General features: G+C 39.7%; 1 protein-coding gene across 6 annotated transcripts in view; it reads right to left on the bottom strand.

The window, feature by feature from the left end:
• Positions 1–24633, bottom strand: part of AFF2 (ALF transcription elongation factor 2) — a 333925-nt gene that overhangs the window by 54791 nt on the left and 254501 nt on the right. The window lies entirely within an intron of this gene.

Here is a 24633-nt window from a genome sequence, read left to right as displayed (position 1 = left end):
ATAAAATATAATTTAATTTTTCCTCCTAGCTCCAATCTGTCTTCTCCCTTTGGGGCTTGGCCATGTACTCATCCTGCTAATGCCTCACCCATTGTCTTCAGATGTTTTACATGGAGGACATGAAGAGACGCATGCACCTTGCATCCTGCTATGTGAGTGCAAATGAAAAACTGCTGACAGTCGTCTTAGCGGATCCCAAAGGTGCCTGCAGCCATATGGCACTGGGTACGTGGGTCCTGGCTCTTCAAGGGATCAAAGACTCTCACCTCTACATATTTCAAAACGTGCTGTCTCGACTATATATTTCTGCTGACACTGATTATTTACTTTGCACTTTTATTTCTTGATGTATTGCTAGTACTTATCAGCAGAGATGTTATCAAAACATCTGGGTATAGAGCGTGTGTGTGTGAAGAGCAGCAGCCAGGCAGCCCAAATGAAGCAAACATGGAGGGGAAGCTTTGTGATCTCAATGCTAAATTGAAAAGTACTTATTTTTTTCAACACCGCCCCCTTTCCTGATGCAGATTGTAGTGCAGCTAAAACTGCAACAGTTCAAGCACTTCTGGGAATATATTGAGCTGATGGGAGACGCTATTAGACAACACTTTGCACAAATCAGCAGGCACAAGAACTCCTTGAGCAGGCAAAAAAGTCTCAGATATAATTCAACATCTGCAATATGATTTTTCAAAACTTTCAGCAACTGAAGTTGATGACTTATTCTTTGAATTGGGAAGAGAATATAATCCCATACAACAAATCGACAATTAAAGAAAGGCAACCACCTTCCCGAACTTCAGGAAAATAAGGCCTACAAGAAAGAAGGCTTGGGATTCCAGTGGGCTGCAGGGCTGAGGCTTTTCCTGCATTAGAAACTGGCTGGTAACACCAGGGAGGACTATATTTACAGAGGATAAGCCTATAGACTTTTAAAGGGGGTTGAGTTGGTAATGAAGGACAAAGTGTCATCCTATTCACTGTGTCTGACTTCAGTGATGAATGGCAGCATCCTCCTTCCACCAGGGAAACAGAAGCAATCTGAGCAGAAATGGATGTGTCCTTCCAGATGTTGGACCAATTGGTTACGCACTGGAAAATGAGAAGGAAAAGGAGAGGAAAAGGAAAAAAGGAAAAGGAGAAAAGCAAAAAAGGAATGGAGGAAGAAAAATAAAATAGCAAAGGTGAAGAAAGCTGAGTGCACTCATCAGTCCAAAACCACTTCAGGAACTTAAAGTGAAGGCACTATTATCCTAGCAGATCACACACTGAATGAAGCTCAACAGCAAGACAACATATGCAAGAATGAGAAACAGAAGGAGGTTTGTTGGGGAAGGTGGAGACCAAAATCACACTCAGGCTTTCAGGCAACAAGTCTAACATGAAGCTGAACTCCAAGAGCAACCACAAAGCTACAGAGTTTGTATACTGGTACTGTTTTTCACTGGGAGTGTGTCAGTTATTTGGGGTTTAGGGTTTCTTAGTGGTGACCATAAATCAGCCTTATTTATATTCTGAAACTTGTAAGCAAACAGTAAACTGAATTCCTGCAAAAGTCTAAGTATCAGCTCCAAGAGAAATACTTCAAGTCTCTGGTACTAGGTACAATCCCGATTTTTGCTGTATTTTGTTCAACTCGTATATATATGCACTTAGCACAACCATCCCCACAGGCACTTGCACTTCTGTACAACAATTAGAGACACTCAGGAGAAAAAACCTTGCTCAGCTTAGTAGCTGCTGCTCATATGTTGGGGAGCTGCTCATCATCTGAGGGAGAACAGATGTTTAAGTGGAATAGGCAAGATAAATTGCCACAGCCATTTCTTTCTTTTCAGTACAGCTGGCCAACATATGAGGGGATATGGACTTTATCCTTCAAAAGAAGGTAAGTGTGAGCACTTGCTTTGTGTAAGAAATACCTTCACACGCCTCCACACCATGCCTCAAACCTGTGACACATTGCCACGGTGCTGGACGGGGTAAGACCCACAATGTCAGATGTGGGAGGCATTAAACACAATAAGAGATTATTTGCAAATGCGGCTTTAAGGAAGAGTCCAAGAGAGAAAAGAAGATTTTGACGAAGTAACTGATGAAAAGGGCAGCAAGACAAAGTCTGCAATAGGGCAGAAGAACGAGAAGGTCTTGAGAGGAAATCTGAGATACAAGAACACACAAGTAGCAACAGCCAGGGCAGGAGACAGGCTCTGTTTAATAATTTGTCATTTTTATTAGGATACGAATGAGTAGACCAGAGGTTGTGGACTAGAGATTGCCTTACATTTCATATAGCCCTTGAGCACGTGATATTTTTGAAGTATTATAGCTAGGTAACACTGTAGAAGGTATAAACAGTTGGTCCAGAAAAAGCTTTGTAAAGGCTTACTCAGCTCTCAGATGCCTGCTAGAGAGACTTACAGAGCACTCTGTCACTCCTTACTCCTGACGATGACCCTCCCTCCTCTGCAGAAGTTCAATTCACTGAATGTCTTGTCAACACAACCAGAGAAAGCAAAGCCTTACCATTTCAGTATTTATGTCAGTGTAGCTCTGTATATATCTCAGTAAAGCACAGCTCATACCCCTACATAAAGGTGAGAATCACAGAATCACAGTTATTCAAATGTGGGATCTGATAAGGCTTGAGATGCTCAGAGATAATGGGAGAAGGGTGACACTAGCAGCAGTAGAGGCAGATATTTAGGCAGATTAAAATTACTTAAGCAGCAATTTGGCTGGGACTCCAGGATTAACGCCCTTACCTCAAATTCTTATGAGAAAGCAATGAAATCTTTAATGACTGCAAATGGTCAGGACCTTTACTTTATACCAAATCTGGAGCAGCAGTAGGCCTAATGAGTTAATGTTAATTTATACCCATTCACAAGAGCGTAACAGGGCTCTAACACTGGCCAGTCATGGGCTTAACGGGTTTTAACACTTCGATGCGCTATGGGATCAGAGAAAGTTACAGGCATGATAACATCTAATAAATCCAATAAAAATGGAGATCAACCAGAGTAAGTTCCTGCATGTCAGATATTAAATATGACTAATGTTGTTTGACAGTGTTCCACAGAAGGTGCATTGGAGTCTCACTTCTTTCTTATCATTATCAGAGAAAGAGAAAGGTAAAGCACTGCAGGAATATAAATAATTTGAAAAGCCTCATAGACAATATTCGACTGTGTGCCTCATTTGCACTTAAAAAAACCTGCCCTACAGACCTTATGTACTTTTAAGATTCGTCTGAAAGATACATGAAGAAGTCTTCCAGTCAAAAATGTACATATTTAATGGAATTAGATCTCTAGGCAAGAAAATGTCAGAAGAAAAGGAGAAATATTAAAGTGAATGCAGGGTGCTCCTTTCTAGTGCTTTCCTGCTTTGATAAATATCTTCTGGGATGTCATTTACTAGAAAGTCATGATTTAACAAAAAGAAAAACTGCAGTATAAAATATAATATACTTTCTTTATTGCTGAAGTAAGTTGCTATTTTCATATTTTCCCTCTGTATTCTGCTTTTGTCAGCCAGAGGCCTTGATATTTGCCTTTATATCATCCCCATTGAAAATGTAGTGATTATTGTGAAATATTCAATTGCAGAGCTCTTCTGATTACATGGCGAGCAGAGATCATAGGAATCTGCGTTGCCACAGCCCTTTCTCTACTTTCCAGTAATAAAAAAATATAAAATAAAAAAAAAAGAAAGACCTCGATACCCTGATTGTAGCATTCAGTAACCACCCCAGGCCCAATGGGCTTGAAAGAAATCCTCTTTATTTAGTCACATCAGCTGCCTTTGCTGAACAGCAGCTGAGCATCTGCGCTGCTCTTCACCCCTCCACTGCTGGCAAAGCCAAATCACTAAAGGTGCTGGCAAAGCTAAATCACCTAAAGGTGCTGCCCCAAGGACCAGCCCCAGCGGCACATGGGCTGGTCCTGATCCTGCAGCCAGGACGCGGTCCTGCGACCCACCCAAACTTCTGGGGAGCATGTAGTGCTCCAATGGAGATGCAGAAGGTTGCACCACAGATCTTTCCCCCAGCAGGATTTGAGAAGTGTAATCCTAATTAGCTTTTCTATGGAAAACATAGCAGAGCTCTTCAGAATTCTCCCTCAGGATAACCTGACAAAAACAAATTCTTATTAAAATTGGCATTACTACCTGCAGGAAAATTTCAAACTCCCCTCCAAAGCAACGCATTTCCATTGGGAAAATTCAAATAAAATATTTTGAGTTAATTTCATCTAAAATGAAATACTTTGTTTCATTAAATTGACTTAAAATGTTTTATGTAATCAGTTAAGCCCAGAGTGCAGTCCCTGCTGAGAGCTTTAAGTTGGCTGCATCCTGTCTATGAGGGATGTCTTACCCAGCGCAATGCAACGCCAATGGAAACTTTTGATCAATTTAATAAAAGTATGTTGTTTTCAAGACTGTCAAAATATTTTATTTGGTTTGAGATATTTATGAAAAAGCACTTAATATAGCTGAATTCATATGTTTGTTTCTCTTCTGTAAAAAATTGTCAGTTTTTCAGACTACACTAGAATTTTCCCCATTCTTACACATGAACAACAGCTATCTGCTTTTTCACATATTTTCACAAGAAGATCAAGAAGAATCTTCTACAAGTTTCCAGACCCTTCTCCATATCTAGGTTTTGCAGTGATGTAACTATTAGAGTGATTTTCTTCATCATGCTAGTGTACCATATAGGAGGTACATACTACACATCTATGAGAACACCTAACCCATTTATTTAATAGATGAAGCCTTCAACAAAATGTCTTATTCTAAATTCTTGTGCGTTTTCCACAAAAATTAACCAAATCCCAAGCAAAACTTTTTGCACTTCTTGTTTCTATAGGGATTTTAAGATGTCTAAATCTTGGCACACAGGCTAGAAAGTTCTGAATTATCTTACCAATACTGCAGAGATTTTAGAGAAAAAAATGAAAGCATGGAAAATTAGGATTCCTATTTCAAGTTTTGTTTTTAGGCCACTGGATTAGACTTTACCAGAGTAGCTTCTTCTACTTTTTACTCTTAGAATGCTGTTGCAGCAAAATACAACCAGGAACATCCAGGATACCATTTATATCTTGTTAAATGCCTGCACATATTCACGCCTAACCTTCCCACATACATCTTCCATACTGATAGTTTGTCACAGATTCACTTCCCACAGCATAGGGGGGATTCACCCTGTAAACGCCCACACTGTATCTCCTTGAGATATCTCCTCCTTTCTGGCTGCGCTGACTGTTTGGGTAACAGATGTTGATCCTTGAAGCGTCGCTGTCATCTGTATTGGCTGTGCTGCACTGAAAAGTATCATTTGCATCTCAGAGTAGTTTCAGGCTGTTCACAAACCAGACAGACACTTTTGTATCAGTTATACTCGCTTCACATTTTAAAGGCTTTTTTAAAATGCTAGTTGAAGGGTTGCATTTTGCAAAATGAGAAGTGTGAAGGTCCCTCCATAGCTGCCTGGGACACGGGATACATGTAGGCATGTGTTCAATCACACTTGCTTGTTTCCACATAGAACTCGACTACAACTGTAAGTCATGGAGGAACTGATCCAGCTCACATTAACTTGACTGAAAGTTGGAGCCGATCCTAAACCATACCCCTAAAGTGCTGCTGCTCTAAAGTACAAAAAAGTAAAGAAAAAACACCAAACTTCCACAACTTAAGCATCATACTACTGCCACACTCACTTCCTGGAACAGAAGTTGCTCAAAGAGTCCAATAACTTTCCCAATACATGCAGTAAATGATGACATGAATGAAATGCATCGTTCATAAACGTAGATGAATAACACCTAATCACTTTGAGCATTCATTCACTGCTCTACAGCCCAGGACTTTGGCTGCAGAGAAGTGAAGAGCAGTAGCTTCGGAAATCAAGAGTACAACTCGATGTTAGCCTGATCCTGGGACAATGGCATGTCCCACTGCAGAACCATCGGAGGCCAGTGCTGCTTCACGCCTGGTGCCGGAGGAGCCCCAGCGTGATGGCAACTGTCATTCTGCATGGAGAAGGGACTCTTTGGCAATACTGCACAAGGGCAGGAAGCAAAAACCTGTTGTGCTGCTACTGCCAGACAGCCATGTGGTCCTCCCATTGCTGGCTAACCAGGCATCCTTGCAATGGGCCAGGGTCAGCCATCTAGAAGACAGGAGAAAAAATACAGCCTACATGTGTTCACTCCATTATACAGCTGTGAACTTTTTAGGACAACCATCACTTAACGTTACTGTAAATAGAACCTGATCCTGCATAACTCAATAATCCTGCATAATCTCTTGTATCTTGGAAATGTGCAGGATAGTCCAGGCTGTGTCCCAGTCCATTAGCAGCATGGTGGCGAGCACCCTGAGGTGGGAGAGTCACACACGTACATAGCTCAGCGCTCCCTGCCCTGGGCTCCAGCCTCACCTGCGGTGGCAGTGTCAGGACAATGTGGGGGCTCTCACCTGTGGTGGCAGTGCCAGGACAATGGGGGTCCTCTTACCCGCGGTGGCAATGCCAGGACAATGGGGGGGATCTCACCTGTGGTGGCAGTGCCAAGACAATGGGGGGGCCTCTTATCCACGGTGGCAGTGCCAGGACAATGGGGGGGATCTCAGCTGTGGTGGCAGTGCCAGCACCACGGGAGGGCTCCCAGCGCATCCCAGCACGAGAGCCCTCTACCTCCCATGTCCACAACTCACCACCGAGACACTTTCCAGCGACACGGCACACACGTGTCACCAAAGGGTAAGCAGCACCAGGCCTCTAATCGCCAGCGCGCTGCGATCTGAAAAGAATTCTGCGATATCAATTCTTCTAATGGTATTAAAGGTGGCAGTATTACTTTTCATTTGTCCAAAGTAATCTGATTGAGTGTAACATAGCTGAAATTTCATTTCCTATATCTTTATTAAAGCAGTGCCACTCTAAAGAGAAATGTTAGCAGAAGAGTAAACAGAAACTATTTTTATTGTCTGGGCTTTTTTAAAAAAAGGAAGCAAAGAAGGTAGACTGGCTCCATATTAGTTTCTAATCAACCATGAATTGTAACGATCTAAAAAAATATATTAAAGGACTTGTAAACGCAACCTAATTAAGTTTCCAACCACTGGAGGGATTTGTTTAAGTCTGACCTGAGTCATTCTACTCAGCCAGGGCATCTGTTAGCTCTTACTGAAGAATAAAGATTATATATTAATTCAAAGGGTGTGTACAAGACACTTGTAGAACTCAATGAGTGTGACAAAATGAATTGATTGATTTATTTATGGTGTTTATCTTGCTTTGTGACACACAACTTTCTCCAGAATGCTTTGCTTCTAATATCCCGCATTGGGAAACAATTATCTGCTAAGAAATATATAGTCATGTGATGGAAGATACTTGAAACAGGGTGGCATGCTCAGGTGGCATTTGCTCACAGAAACATTCCTTTTAATGCTTTCATTAGTGCTTTCATTGCGCACAAAGTATCAAAACTTCACTGACAGAATATTATGAGAATATAGGAAGGTAAGCCTCAAAAGATGCTCAGATTATTACTGACAAATGCCACTGTCTGACACCACCTTGCTCAGCAGCAAATGAACTAAAAAAGTGCTAATTGCTTTGAAGTTAATAAAGACTATATTGCCTTTCAATAATTGGTGTTTGTTTGGCTACTATGATTATAGCTATCTCTTTCTAGTTGAGCAATGTGAGATGGCAGAAGTTTCACCTTTTACAAGTTTTAAATCCCTGTAGAATTGACAGAAAAAGCCGTAACCACAAATTGGTTTGCAATTTTCCTCTTTCTTCCCACCAAGATCTGTATGGTTATATTATGAACCTTGCTTCAAACAAACTGCTTCTGACTTTTATGATCCTTTTGTGATCTAAATGGCTATCTCATAAGATATTCCACTGCAGCTTCTTTTTCAATTGCTTTCACTGTGAAATGGCATTCTGGAGATTTCTGGGGACCATTTCACACTCTTACGGTATTGATTTGCTAAACCTGATGATAGGTTTATATTTAAGATGCAGTCTAGTATATGAACAAAGTGTAAAGCCTATGAAGAACAGACTCAGGACTTTCAATAACCCCATCTTCTTGATAGGGTTTGCCTCTTTAAGGAAGGTTAGTATTTTATGGTGAATTTTTGAGTGCAGGTTGCTATATGGACTGTGTTTCTAATTGTCTTGGAAAGCTTCCATTACTCTGAATTATGGTCACAGGAAAAATATGGAGAAGATGACTGCTAGTAACTTGTAACTCTTCTCAACAAAAGGTCAGAGCAAATACACAAAGGCACTTGGGAACCTAAATGGAAAAACGGATGTGAGATTGTTCCCCGAGTTCTCACTTGCAAGGATGGCAGAGGATGGATTTTCTCCTGGGTACATTACAATGCTGACAACAAAACTAACTCCTTTGGGCTTTGGTGTTGGGGATATGCACTTTTCTTTAAAATATTGATCATCGTGCAACAGTTCTGGGCCAAGAAAAAGTAATTTTTGATGGAGCTGTAGCAAAAAAATTAGTCAGAAATGCTTCTATGCAGAGAATGACACTTAATATTCTATTGGGCCAAACCACAAGCCCATGGCTCTGCCTTTACTCTGGTAAATATTATTAAATTGTAGAGTTGGACCCAAATAACTTAGTCAAAGCAAAATAAAATGATCAGTTATGCTCAGATACAGTGAGGAACACCCAAACAGAAGGAAAACGACTTGACAGAGCTTGGAAGCTCAGTTTCAGGACTTTTTGTTTAGAAGACGGAGCAAAATATGCTATAAATATGAACAGCACTGTGCATATACCCAAGTGAACACTACTGTGCCTGTGTTCCCCAAAATGAACTCCTTTGCAAAAGTAGGAGAGTGTGAATCTGAGACAGCTTCTGGAGTAGAGACAATATTTAGGTCTCTATATGCCTGTACATGGGCAAATTAGGGAGAGGGACTCAGAAATTCACTGCACTGGGGAACACAGGCCAAAAAGAGTGGGGAATCCTTTACCCTACAACCAAGACTTTTAGAGCACTATTATGTGTTTAAAAAAAAATACATTAAATAGCTCCTTTTAAAAGATAAGCTGAAGTACATATGATAAAGTATATGCCCGGAACAATCCTCTACATATATTATTAGGTGCATGGCTTTATACTTGAAATGTGTGGGTGGATTTTGGAGTATGTCCATGACTGACACGATTGTATACAACTGCTGAGTGAAGTCTAGATGAATTGCTTGTTGATATTAAACAAATGAAGAAATTCCTCTAGCAATATCTGGAATAAGTGAAGAAAACAGCAGTTAGAGCTGACCAGGGTCAGCTTTTGCTTACACAACAACACTCTTGTACACTCATTTCTAAGTCCAGCCTGATGTCTGATTTCTTTCTCTCTGCTTCCAGCCACTTCAATTTTCTGCTTTGTATTTGCGTTTCTGTCCCTCAGTGGTGTAGGATCTACACTACTCTCCTACATTTCACATAGACTAGAAAGAAATTTGGGATTTTCCTCAATACAATTTTCATGACAAAACAGGAATATATAAAACTAAAGAATTTCTAGTGCTGCAAGAACATTGACAGCGGGCAGTATTTAATGGAACTCATATGTGATGGGTTAGCAAATAGACAATCAGAGCTGCAGAGCCTTTAATTGCTGGTGAGGGACCTAAAAATGTGTTGCAGGGAGCTTCTTTGTGCATATTTGTGGCTTGCTGAATGAAAGTTACACATATGTGTAAAAAAGCTGAAAAGTTCATGCCTTCCGGGATCTTCAGCCTTGTGTAAGTAATCCTGCAGATGTGCAACCATTCCAAGATTTTAGAGGGTTACTCCATTCTGATAAGCTATCCATTATAGATCACATAAATAGCCCAAATCTTCATCAGTATTATATCTCATTTTTATTATAGATTTGGCAAGAAACATCTGTCAAGACGAAAGTCTAACTACTGTCACAGTAGCTATACAGTAGACATGGACATTTTAGAATACCATTAACAGTCTGGAAGAGGGAACAGGGAATATGCTTGTTAAATTAGCAAATAACACCCATGTGAGATAGTGTGCAAGTGTTTTGGAGGACGGGTCAGAATACAAAATGATCCTGATGGAGATAAAAACAGGATAAAATTCAGTGTGGACAAGTGCAAGGTACTAGAATTTATCAGAAAAATTCAACAGCAAAAATAAAAGGTAGAGAATGATCACTGAGATAGTTTTCTAGAAAAAGATCAGATAGTTATAATGGATCATATGCTGAGCACCAGTCAATAGTACCAGGTAGTTGCAGAAAAGGCAAGTGTTCTCTTATGATGAATACAAAGAAGCGTAGCTTGCAAATTATATGGCATAATTCTTTTGCACTATATGACAGGTATGGCTTAAGCTAAAGTGCGTGTTAACCCAAGATGGCTGTTGGCAAAATGGGAAATTAAACTCTACATTCTGCCTCCCTGCTTTTAAAACAAAACCAAGTTCTGTTTCTGAGGTTGTACAGGAAGTCTGGCTATGTGGATCAAAGATGGGAACTACTATCTGAAGCAGCAAGGTGCTTCTGGATCTGGTCTATGATACCCACACAGATCCCAAGGAAGATTTCTGCTGAACAGTAATTAGAAAATTTTCGTTTTTAGCACCTAATATTTAATTCTTCAGAAATGTTTCTCTCATTGGCAGATACTGGCAAGAGAGGGTTAATTTGCCTTCTTTTATTTAAAAACAAAAAGTCTTAAAAACATACCTATATGCCCTAATGTCCTATAGGTTTGGCATACCTGTATCTAGATTTCTAGATCTACCTGTCTGCCTGACTGTCCATCTGTCTATCTGTTTTCATACAGATCTACATAAATGAGACCTACACATCTGGATACACTGGAGACAGCATGGTACAGTTTTTTCGTCACGCATCTAAAACCTTCACCTTACTTTTGCATCTCAGTTCATTTATCACCAGCTAAAAATTCATGGTGCATGGACTTTATTTATTTATTTATTCATTTATTTATCACCCCAACAGTTTTTACTGATTTTTAGTATGAAGCACCTTGGGCTGTTTGTAGTCTAAGATGTCTTTGTTGTGTGCACACGTGGGTTGTGTACACAATTACAGTGCTGAAGGAGACACGTTTCAGAACAGCCATTAAGGTACTGCATCCTCTGCGTCAGCTGAAAATAAACTCAAAGTAAAGCCAGCAAGAATTATTCTGTGATTTCGTCTGTGAAATATTTCAACAAGATCTTTAAAGGCTCAACCAAACACTCGCAAAGCAAATTAAGCAATTACATTATCCGTCCCTATTGACTTCATGCCCTGAAACATCGAATGGAGATGTTGCCAGGGTCAGATTCCCAGCTTCGGTGAAGCTGTTGGGGAGTAACAGTGACGGAAACTCGTGCCTGTCAGCAGCAGAAGGATGAACAACACTCAACATCCTGGTTTTGAGAACATCACTGTGCAAAGTCGCATGCTGTCTGTAACAGTAGAAAGCAAAGCGGACTACCAACCTGGAAACTTTGTTCAATATAATTCACATGTAAGAGTCTCTTTCTTCCTAATGCCTTTGTCTGGACATGTTGCCTGTCTTTCTTATTTTAGGAAATCGTACTCCCAGTTATGCTTCTTAAAATAACCGAAGACAGACAAGCATAAAAAGTTTACCTTTAAGATTAAAAAACTTTATGCAAATACACTGAGAGGAGATTGAACAATCCAAAATATACAATGTTATTTTTCTATGGCTATTCTAGATAAACATTAGCAACACACAGGCTACTTTTCAATGTTGGTATCAATATCAAAAGACTGGAAAATCTTAAAACACTGAAAGACCATCTGTGCATGCTAGCAACTGCCAAATTTGCAACTGTGGTTTCTTCCCTGCTAATTCCAGATTTTCCTGATAGATTAATGGGCACCATTTATCCAGAATAAATAAATGTGGAAGGTCCGCCTTCCTCCTTCACTGCGCCTCATCATTTTCCTGATTTCCACCAGACCACTGAGCACATTAATGCAAGTAAACGACTGTCTGGATTCAGAAATTATCACAGTTGGTAGAGAAGGAATGCTTGGCATTGCTAGTTTCTTTACAGACTGAAAGTCCTTGAAGTTAAAAAGAAATATATTCAGAGAACTCCAGACTACAAAGAACACAGATAAACTGCAGTTGAAGGATTTTTCTTTCCTTTCCCTGACTTAAATGTAACCCATGTGCAGAAAAGCATAGATATTTTACACACACTACTCCTGCTTCATCATGTGCATTCATCTTCTTATTTCTTCTGAGAGGCATGTCATACACACATATTTAGACTTCTAGCTTGCTAATCTACGCCAGCTAGTGTAAAATTATAGGGCTGAAAAGGAAGTTGCAGAATCAAACCTTTATATGTGCTTTGAAGGAAAATTTTCTACTATATACAGTAAGATCTCCACATTCCACAATTTGCTAATCTTTCCACTTAGTCATTTGCATTCCTGCATGCACACGTGTGCATTCACAAACATACATACTTCACAGGTTTAATAAGAGAACCTGGCTTCAATGAGCTCTCACACTATTCAGATTACATTGATTTCTATAAAATGTATTACTGTAGCTGCGCTACCACATATCTAATAGTGTGTTTAATCTACAAAAGTCTAACTACTTGTATCTAACACATTATCTGCCACCTGGATGACTTCATTGTGTGTTCATGGGGTGCTAATTGCAAATTTGGAATGCAAATAGTACATAATCTTGTTAAACACGTTTCTTTAGGAGTTAGAGAAATGCCTTTGCTGTGGATCTGTTGTCCCCATTCACTGTAGCTCCAGGTTTTGCTAAGAGGTATAAGCTGATAAAGCCTGCTGGTGCATTTGCTGACATATCTTATCCTGAATGACAATATCATAGCATATTATATCTAAAAAAACCCAAATTGCTAAGGACTGGGCATCCCATTGGCAAGACACGAGCATGCCACATGCCAAGACAAGCACGAACTCCACAGATTTGAAGGACAAGGCAGAGGATTGCTGCTGCGCCAGCTCTGACAGCGATGTCTGCTGAAGTTCTTTGCTACTTTCTTAATAACCTCTGTCGTCTCTCCTTCCTTGTAAATGCACATTAGGTTAAAAACAGAGCCTGGAAATTCCTCCAAGGGAAGCACAAATGAGGAACAGCACAAACTCCCTAATCCTAAGCGACAGAGAAGGAAGGTAGAGCAGTGTAGATTTAGCTTCAGCCCAAAAAACTAGCAGATGAGACATTTTGGTTTTATTTTCTACTAAGCAGTCTCCCACTACTTAATACACTATTGTTTCTAGTGAGCTAAATTGGCAATAAGATAGTTGAATTAACCTAAAAGTAATTACTATAAAAATCAAGTGAAACATGCAATCTCATTCTCTCCAAGATGCTTTTCTGGAACCTTTTTATTTTTCTAGATACAGACAAGAGGAGGCAGTCCTATTCTTTATTTGTTCCAGATAGCTTTTGAAAGCTCGGACTTTATTGGAAATGCTTCTGTTCTTTCACCACTGCTTGAAACATTCTGTGCTGGATTTAATTCATATTTGCGTAACTTTTGCATATACAAAATGACTGATTTGGATGCAATTTCTTTATATTTACAGCAGCATGATGAGCAATCTCAGCCATATATATCCATAAATTCATGAGAATATTAAATAGAAATGTTAATTATTACTCAAGTAATAACTCTGAGATTACTTAAGTGAAAGTTTAATGTGACTTACTAGGACTTAAGAAGATTATGAAGTATTTTCTGAAACAGGGTTGTTTCCTGAAGACCATTTATGGCTTTTACAACCCTGACTGGGTCTAAAGTGACAAGCACCAGCCTATAACATTTAAGGAGCTGAAGAAATAATATATTCACAGCCTCAGAAACACACAGACTGCACCTGCTTGCTCATGCATAGAGTGGCAATGTCATCATTTTGAAGGGAACTGGTTATTCAGTTAAACAAATATATCAAGGGGTAGGAAGAAGAAGTAAAAAATCCAACAATCCAGAAGGCAGTTAAATAAAAAAAAAATCTGTCAAGAAAGCATGGAAGTCCTCAGTTATAGCTTATCCAAGATTTTATGGAGGGAAAAAAGCTCAACTCCTTTGAGCCAATACTGTTTACAGTTGCTGCAACGAAAATTCTAATTTTGTGCTCTAATGAACACAAAACGATCCATAGTCAACCTTAGTAAAACTTATAATGACTGTGTAATTGAAGTGACTTTGTCACATTAAAAAAATATTCCACAAAATTGTAGGAAATTGCCAAGAAATAAAACTATGGCATGAGCAGTCTTGGATATGTGATACAGCCAGCCACATCATCTTTGCTGCCTGGTAAATGTCGGGCTGATAAGGCTGTGAGGCATTCCTCTGCAGTCGCTCTCCTTACAGCATATTAAGACTAATTGTGAATTACAGCAAGTGCTTCATCGTGAAAGTGTGACCCAGAATTCACTTTTTAAAAATACTGCTTTTGCTGTTATGCTATCTAAGCACAATCCATACGCTGGGAGTCGCTACATGGTAAGCTGCCAGGTGAATCTCAATGTACAGGTTGTGTGAGACAGGTGGACCTCCCAAGAGTTCCTCCATTTTGGAAGTTTTATGGAGAAGAGGCACCAAAGAGAGAACTGAGACTGCAGCCCACTGGGGAGGATATACCTTCAAGCACTGGCATGGGTAGAAGATTCTCCAAGATACCAGATTCCTCTTGAATTATCCCTGACAGAACTGGCAGACACTTGACTTGCAGGCTTATGCTCACCATGATGCACCTTGTGGGCTTTTTACTCTAAGTTTCTCGCCTCTCTTCCCTCTACCCTGACCTCCAGGAGGGCCCATGCCTTCGTCCTCCAGTGGGCAAAGCACTTGGCTCCCTCCATTTGCCTGCACAGACACTTTTCCATTGCCCAGGGACAGGGGCTGAGTCAATGGAGAGAAGGTAAGTACCAGGAAAGAAGCGGTTCTGTATTAGTAAACACATTAGTATTTAACAGCTGCCGTGCTGCAATACAGAGGGATCAATTAATATCCGAAGCCCAAATTCTCTTCCGATATAACACCACTTAAGCAGAACTTGGCTTTAAATACCACACTTTTTTCAGTTTCAAATACGAAACAAATATGTTCTGTTTACTTAGCACAACAATGACTTCAGCAAGCACCTGGGGTAAGTCCTGTAAAGAATGCTAAAACCATCACAAACGCAATACTAAAGCTTTTTTTTCTGAGTATTAGTATTTCTGAATGGTCTGTGGATGGGGCACCTAACCATTTTTAGGATAAATAAATTAATACTACCTTCCTGTTTTCACCATGGTAAGAGTTTTTCTGGAGATCAGCATTTCAGAAGCTCTTTCACTTGAAAGACAAATCTGATTCGAGATGAAGTTCCGTTACGAAGAAACTATTACATGTGATGACACTGGTTATTGAAAATTGAAATGAAGTGAGAGGAAGCTAACACCAACTTGTATGAAATTCTGCTGTCTTTGAAAGACACAGAGAACTCAATATATCTCATCATCAAAGTGAAGCCCATTGGGAACTGAACTACAGTTGTATTGCAGAAGGTTGCTACTTGATTGCTAGACCCAAAAGTGCTAAGCCATATGCCACTTACTTCTGTGTCTAAATAGCTTACTGTGATTGATACCGAGGGTGGCTCTCCTCATCACCGTGAAACAATCACAAAGACAACAGAAATTAGGAAACAGAGCATACAGATTATTTTTTACAATCCTAATTTTTAACCCTATCTATTCCAGGAGTTTAACGTAATTTATCCTTTAATAAATTCACTCAGTTCTTTTTCTTCCCCCAGCGGAACACCAGCTTTTGCACAGACCTTAGCTTGCAACCCACCTTCAACATTTTTTTCTCTTGCTACTGTTTGTGTGTGGCCAGACGAGCCTGATTATAAGGGCTCAGTGTTGGCCTTGAGCGTAAAAATATTTCCTGCTTTCTTTAGGAAGATATTTTCCATCGTCCTTGTGCCAATCTCCTTGATTTTTCTTCCTCACTCATCTGTCTCTCTGAATCAGCCTTTTCCCCGCGCTCCTCCGGACTCCCCACGCTCAAAGTCGCTCCAAGGTCAGCGGAGGGCCCTGGTGTGCGGGCGCTCCCCGTGTCCCTCCCCCCGGCCGGAGGCAAAACGCGCTCTGTTTACAATATGCTCACTTTCCACTTGACAAGGCCTGGAAGCCGCTATGTATATCTGAACTTAGGTCCCACAGTTAGACTGAGCTCAGCGCTGTCAAGATATGGTCCACTTGTACAGTTAAAGAGCCAGCAAACTGGCAGGGTCTGATGGATGAGTCGATACTTGCACATACGTTACATCTGTGATGTGAGAGGTAGGCGACTCAGTGCAGCCTCGACATGCAACACAAACCAAACATCAGCTCCGACATCACTAGCACCCCTTCTCCAACTGTGCTAATCTCTTCTTTCATCCATGATCTTTGCAAGTCACATAGCGTTACAGCACTTAAAGGAATATCTGCAGCTTCCCTGCCACTATTAATAAAAATATTTAATGCTCTTGTTAGGAGGCGCAATTTGATTACTGAACTGTTATCCAACAAATCCTGAAAGCAATTCAAAGTAAATTTCCCTAATATGTCTATTTTTCTATCCTGCCAGAAGGGTTGCTAATGAATTTGCTGCTTGAATGCACAGACAGATTGGGAACTATAACTGTGCTGGCCTGGGCAACATGGCACTGGCACCAAAAACCTATTTGTACCCATGCAAAGTTCCCTCTAGAGTATGTCTCTCATCCAGAGGTGATTTTCCAATAAAATCAGGCTCGATTATTGCAAGCGCAGGAGCAACCCCTGAGGGAGTATATCAGGCAATTCAATACTAGGAAATGTTGTATGAGGCAAAATTAACCTTGTAGCAGTGTTATTTCCTGAAACATTATCTAGCTTTTGCCTTTCTTTCGTATTCATCGATCCTAAATGACTGGATTTTTTTCTCTGCTTCTCTCTCTTAGCTCAAGACCATTATTTATTTGTACTTGTATTTAAAAAAAACAAACGCTTGAAAGACACCTGTTTTTCTTTTATTTCACTTACTGCCAAGGTAAAGGACTGTTTGCCCTATGGTACACGCTTTTTTTGGATATCTAAAAGGTGATAGCAAGGAAGCCCACCTTTTTTCCACCATATTTCCACGACTCTGCAAGGCAGAGGAAACCTACCAGATATGGCCATGAGGCCACAACCCAGAAAGAGCAAGGATTTCATTTCTCCTCTCACACCAAGGTAAAAATAGGAGAAATGCGAGTTTTGCAATCCAAAAGAGAGCAGGCATAGACCTATAGATTTCAAAGATACTGTTGACAGACTCAGTAGACCTCAGTAGACCCACATACCCAGCTCTCCAAGGCAGAGATCTTCATCTGGACAGTGTTCAGCACATGCTAAAACCTAAATAAACTATATAGCCATATATGTAAACTAACACTACTTAGAGTTTTTCTCAGGTTATTTATCCTCCAGCAGCACAAAAAGGGCATAACAGTAAAATTCAGGGGTATGAGACCTGAAGGCTGGTTCCAATGCTGGGTTCATCTAGCTATACCAAAACCAGCAGAACATGTACTCCTGTTAATACCAGGATGAGGCCCTTTCTTCAATTTTGCCAGCATTTGTTGCTTGGTTGCAATATCTTAATTGCTCAGAAACACATTTATAAAGCATTAATTGAAAAAAGATCACAGGTAGTTAGAAAACAGCTGTTACTTAATACAATGCCCAAAGCAAACACTTAGAATAATGGTTTGAATAAATGTTAAGTGTCTTAAAATTAAAAATAATAACAATAACCAGAAAGGCAAAGACAAAATCTACAATAAAACCACAGCATGGCAAAGGAGATAAGAACAGGCACTCCTTCGATCAACAGTTGATACATGCGAAAACTGAAAAAAAGAATATTGACCTTAACTGACTGTTTTTCTGCCAAAATAAAAAAATCAGGAAAAAAAAAGGTTTTGTTTGGCTCAAGCTTTCACTTTTTCACAACTTTAAAAAATGGACCTGAATTTGATCTTGACAGGCTGTATCACAATGAAGGTGCAAAAATGTGGTTTTGAAAAGTCACATAAGTGACCCCGTGAAAATGAAAATACTTATTTTTGTCCAGGTGCAAGACTCCTGGCAAATTTTACACAAATGCATGATTTTGAACACAAGACCTATGGGGAGAGGCTGAGGGAGCTGGGGTTGTTTAGTCTAGAGAAGAGGAAGCTTAGAGGTGAGCTCAGCACTCTCTAGAACTACCTGATTGAAGTTATAGCCAGGTGGGGATTGGTCTCTTCTCCCAGGCAGTTAGCAATAGGACAAGGGGGCATGGGCTTAAACTCTGCCAGGGGAAATTTGGGCTGGATATTAGAAAGAAATTCTTTACAGAGAGAGTGGTCAGGCATTGGAATGGCTGCCCAGGGAGGTGCTGGACTCACCATCCCTGGAGGTTTTTAAACTGAGACTGGACATGGCACTTATTGCCATGATCTAGTAAATGGACTGAAGTTGGACCAAGGGTTGGACTTGATGATCTCTGAGGTCTTTTCCAAGCCAGTCGATTCTGTGATTCTGTGATTAGCTTGGGTCAACTGGCATATACATGTCTTTCTAAATAAAAACACACAGAGGAGAAGGTTTCTCGAGCTGTCTGAAGTTCTGTGATGGCTTCTAAGCAACACACCTGGCTTGGTAACCAAGGGCGCCTTGTGGCTTGGTACAGCCGGCGGTGCTCAGTATTGATGGTGCGTGCTCAGATTTGTAAGAGATTAGATGAATGAGCTCTCAGAGTCTGTTCATCTCATTGTCTTGTAAGCAAACGCTGTGCACTACACAGGACGTGTGGTAATTTAACCATCTACTATAAATTATACAATCAAGTCGGAAGCATTTCACTATAAAAATGTATTGCACCCATTTGAAAAATGGGCCTTCTCTCTAGGTACCTGTTGTGGTGGTAGCTGAAAACCTTAATAAAGCACAAACTATTCTATATTTCAGGACTTAGCCAATGTGACTCATTTGTACAGTTTTAAGTCCAAACAAACTGCTAGTCAACTAAATTATAACTTATTACCACAGGCTACACACTTTTAATACATTATGCGGTCGGAACAGGACTGATTTACTGTTTTGGGCTCTGCCAGTAGTTATCATGCATCATTTTCCTAGAAATAAAAATAGCCCTACTGTGGTTATCCTTTGGACTGATAAAAATATATCTAAGAAGATGTGTCAGATGAAAAAATTCAGAAAATAAATGTAAAATATTAAATAGAGTTATTATTTTATGTCTAAAGTACTACATCTTCTAGCTGCTGTGATGACTTTGGAATAAAGCAAAAGGTACTGCAAAGAGGAAAAAAGATCTAAAGGAGCAATTGAGCTCTGATAAAACCACATGGGGATAGCTGAATTGTCAGAGCTTTGCAAGAGTCAAAATTTACATAAAAATCAGTATTTAAGGATTAATGTGATATCATCAAAAAGGATTTAATGTGTGCGTTTCTTTGCAAACAGTTTAAAAGCAGCAGTTCTATAATCCATTTCCAACACTAACCTTTAACTTGTAAGAGTAAAATAATCCTTCTCAACATTTCTAGAGTTCACATTCTGCTGAGGAAACATAGCCCCCCTGAATAAAAATCACTGGAAACCAACAGTGGTTTTCACAGAGATACTCCAGGTGCCGACCCTGCCATGAGTATTGCATGTCTGTACAAACTCTACCATACGGTCTCACATGCAGAATCTGTGACATTTGGGGTTTTTGAGAATTTTTGGAGGCATTGTATTGCTGGTGCAATAAACTGATCCCATTGAAGGAACTCTGCACCTGTGCAGATGCCTAAGTGGACAGACTAGGAGGATGAGGGGCTAAAGAACATTGTCTATAATTGACTGTAAGCAGGCTTTTTCCCAGATTTCTGCTGGGGATTTGAGTGCTTTCACATGCTAGACTTAAAGTATTAAAACATAAATATGAATGGATTTCTTTGAGAAATGAGTACGGGCAGGCAGTTTAGGCACTGTGTTGTAATGGATTTTTAGAACTAATTGAATTGGTGCTGGCTGATTTAGTAGCTGGCCAGAAATAGTCTGAGGAGAAACAACGGGAAGGAAGGTTTAGAAGCAGAGACTAACAAGGGGTGGTGTAGAAATTTCTTGGGAGTTTTACTGAGAAAGAGAACTATAACAAGTTTGGGCTTTTTGTTCCTTTAAAAGTGGTTTAAGTCCTTTAGTAAATGCCCTTTAGGTACACATACACAAATGTCCATAGTTGTCTACATATGCATGTATGTACATATATACACAAATACCTATATGTATATATGGCCATCCTCCCATTCAATATCCATGAAAGGGAGGTTTTTCCAACCTAGACATGACAAGCTTTTTTTCTTCTTTGATTAAATACAGGACACAAGACACCCTGCAGTGGAAGAGCTGAGCACGTGTACCAATGGCACACCGCCCCGTTCGTACCTCCATTGGTTACAAGTGCCTGATTTGACGGGTTAAAAACAAACCAACCTTCAGACCTAGCTCACTGGCCTGCACTTTCGCCAACAGGAGCAAAAATCTGTTGACGGCTACTGCTACTACAGCACACATTAGCTGACCCTCAGAGTCTGACCTGCTTGCCCTCCCGCTTAGTGAGTCAATAAGAAAATCCTCTGGCTCTGCATGACTTGCTTAGACCTCAGACCTTCCACGCAGAATAAGGGAGGGAAAAACAAGGTGTCACTCCAGCTGGTAAAACAAAGATATTTTTTAAAGTGCAGACAGTAGAAACAGTCACTTCTATTGCATGTATAATCAAGGATGAAAAGGCCATGAAAAATACCACTGCGCTTTGCAAATGAGAGGTCAATTGAAATGTCAAAATATCAAATGTTAATGGATTGCATTTACAATGATGGTTGGGACAGAAAACCATACCAAGTCAAGTCAGATGCCCTTCTGAGGAGAAGAGGAGTTTTATGGCAAGAAAAGACAACAAACACAAGAAGTCCTTCTGGTTATCAAACTTGTGGCTGATAGAAAATTATGAAAATACAGCAGTGGGACTTTAACACTGGCTATAATCCCAAAACATGTACTGGAAGTCATTAAATCTACAACAAATTTAAGTACATGAAGGTGTTTGGGGAAAACACCATCGCTTTCTATTGAAGGTTAAGGGACTATAAAAGAAGGAAGTATGAAGGACACTCACAGAAGGCAATGTTTTCTTCCCTGAAGCAAGAAGTCAATTCAAATATTCTCACAGTTCTACAGCAGTCCATGGACTACATGGACCAGTCTTAAAGACATTAATTTTCTATTTTAAAAACCTAATTTCTCCTACAAAACTTTCATGTTCCATAGTGTTGGATGACATCAGGATCTGAGGTGGTCCTGTCACTTAACCCACTGCTAAAAGACAAGTGATGTGGTCCAAGTCAACATAAGCATGATTCCCCTAGGCTTTATGCTGATGTGGGCTCCCATTATCTACCAAGTCTGGAAAAAAACTGGGAAGAGTGATCATCAGTTGGGTTTCAGAACAAAGCTGCTATTGAATTTTAACAATGTCACTGTCTTCTCTATCTTCTAACAAATCACAGGGTATACAGAAGTTTATTTCCTCTGGATGTGTCCTAGTTCAAAACCATTTATCATGTAACAGCTCTTTAGAAATCATAAACTGTCCACAGGGTAAACTTGTTTAAGTCGTGTTACCTCTTTCAGACTCGGGGACAGGAACAGCATGAGAAGGACCAGCAACTGAGTAGGAAAGTATCTAGGACTTGCATCTAGGAAATCCCTTTTCTACTACAGGCTCTCAATGTAAATTAGGATAAAACCAGTGCGAGAAAGCAAGTGCTCCTTATATGACAAGGGCAGAAGAGGATAAGTTAAACATAATGGATTCTGCATCTTGGTGCCACATACAGACAGAAAAGGGTCTTATGTTTTTTTAAAAGTAACTACACTATTTCCATCCCCCCAAAAAACCCCCCCAGTTCTGCAGACACAGACTTCTTAGCTACTTTCTGTGTGCTTATTTATAGTAATATCATGTCAGATGATGCTACTAACACATAAAGATGAGTTCCTATGGATATGTTGTGTGTTGCAGTGCCTCAAGCAACATGGAATTGAGACCAAGTCTGAAGGAGCCAAATGCCACCTCCATCTATCTTGGCCATCAGGAAGTTCAAACCAGTTAGTCTAAGCACCTATAGGCACTTGGATATGAAGAAACCAGCTGTTTGGCTGCCTTACTGAGCTGGAGTAAGGAAACGTCCTTGTTTTGTTTTTTCTCTCCATCAGTGCTGGAGAGATTCAATAGAACAAAAAAGAACAGTAAACTTCCTCTCAAACATTAAACCAGCAACATCAATAAACTGAGCAATGAAAAGTAAACAGACCATTTCTACAGAAATCTTTGTCATGCTCCTGAACAAATACGTTAAGGAGTGGCACTATTAGGCGCTGTACAAGGACTCCCTATAAACTACGGTCTTTAAAAAGCAGTGATTTCTGATTCTAGTTTTGGAACATAAGAACTATATAAACACAGTGTAAAAGCAAGGAAATTTTTTATGCTAATGACAACCATGAATATTTTATATATATATTTATATATGTAAAAAAATACATATATTGTAACAGATGACAACTACAGTTAGATTCAACTCAACTTATTAGTGCATGGCTTTTAGCCAAAAGCAATTCACATTTGCAGAAGTGTACTGTCACATATGTCTTAATAACAGAAATGTGTTTTTAAAAACGTATGTGATAAGTCACATATGGTAGAAGGAATCTGTACAGCTTTCAGCCCTTATGACAATGGAAGCTACTAACTTTATTTTGCATAGCTGAAGAACACTAAAATTCAAATGAAGTTCTCTTTGACATTTGAGAAGTACAAAAGCAACAACTAAAAGCTAGACAAGCATGTACTAAGTGTGGCTGTGATGCTCATATAAACACAATCTGTATCTACTACTGCTATCTTAAAGACACTATTCTTACTTTTGTCCTGAGAGGTAATATTTTAGCATACAATCATAATTGTATACAGGTACCTTAAATAGTTACATGTCACTGAATAATACTAGGCAGATTTTTCATCTGTTTTGTTATGAAGAGTGTAATTAATATGTATAATGGATTCCCTGTGGTACTAACTGAAGCTGCCACCACGAACATAGTCAAAGAGAAGTTAAACAATCAGTTGGGGGAAACATGACAGGGTGAAATAAGCACATGTAGGTGGAAAGAGCAAGACTGTCCATCTGGCCTTCTTCCATTTCAAAATGTTACACTTATTCAAGTCCCATAAAGGAATCACTTAACCTAAATCACTCTTCCCCCCCCACCTCCCAAATCTTTCTGGTGGATTAATTGGGCATCAGTGTCACATACACACTGTTAAATGACTGCAAGGCTCAATATCCCTGTCATATGTGGGAAAACTCAATTCAGTCGAGCCATTCCTGAGAATTTGATTATAAATAAAATTATATTTTTTAAGTGAATGAACCACAAATTATTTTTTTGGAGTTGTTCCCCAGGAGTCTCATCACCTTGAAACTCCTTGATCCTCTAGAATGTGAGGTGAAAACACAGCGCATTTCACACTCTCTTTAAGCAATCACCAGCTAACAAGGATTTTAATTCAGCTTGCACTGAATTTGAACTAGCTCTGTAGGCAAGAAATGTCCCTTGTCTTATTAGAAGTTTCGTGTGCTACCAGGTCCCTGTTGGACCCTATTTCTAATTTTTATCAGATTGAATGAAACATAAAGAGAGAGTGGTTTATGACTAACTTGCATCTTGCCTAATCACTCCAAGTCTTCATACACATTTTGCATTCACTGTATAAGGTGTACATGACTACACACAATGGAAGCCAAGTGAGAAGTAGAGCTATATTCTTTTGTTATGTGTGTTAAAATACAATGATTTGTGAGTCCTGTCAGTGCATGTTCTTACAAATATAAAACCACTCCAGTCCAAAAGCCAGTATGATCAGCAAAGTACTAGGAAAAGAAGAATGTTTTCTCTGTCTGTAATGGGAATATACTGTTACCGGGACTTAGTTAAACTGCAATGATCACCTACTGAAGCTAAAAATACGTGTTTTATTGGTACATAAGCACCCATTAAGACTGGAGTATTCATTATTTAAACAGAATCACCGATTGCTGGTAGCTTTAACTGAAATTGCCTTTCCTCAAAGAGCCAGGACATCTATATAGCAACTTTCCTAATTCAATGATAAATGGTTGAGTGTTGCTGCTAGTGCCCTAGGATTTAAGAACTTCTCATAAAATGCCCTGGAAATTGCTCCCTGGTAGCTTGCTCATCCTTCACGGAGCCCTACTGTAAAGAGCAGAAACATACGTGTGTATATGTGTGAGAGAGATGCACATACAGAGTGAGAAAGAGCTCTTAATCAACGGGATGGCAAAGCCTTGATACATAGGTGCAAGATATTTCCAGATGTCTAGAAATCATTTGGCACATTCCTAGTTCTTTCCCCCCTGTCAGAA

This window comes from Columba livia, chromosome 12 (genome assembly GCF_036013475.1).
Source record: "Columba livia isolate bColLiv1 breed racing homer chromosome 12, bColLiv1.pat.W.v2, whole genome shotgun sequence".
NCBI classification, from domain to species: Eukaryota; Metazoa; Chordata; class Aves; order Columbiformes; family Columbidae; genus Columba; species Columba livia.
Note: the sequence above shows the minus strand (reverse complement) of the source record. Positions and strands in the feature narration are given on the sequence as shown.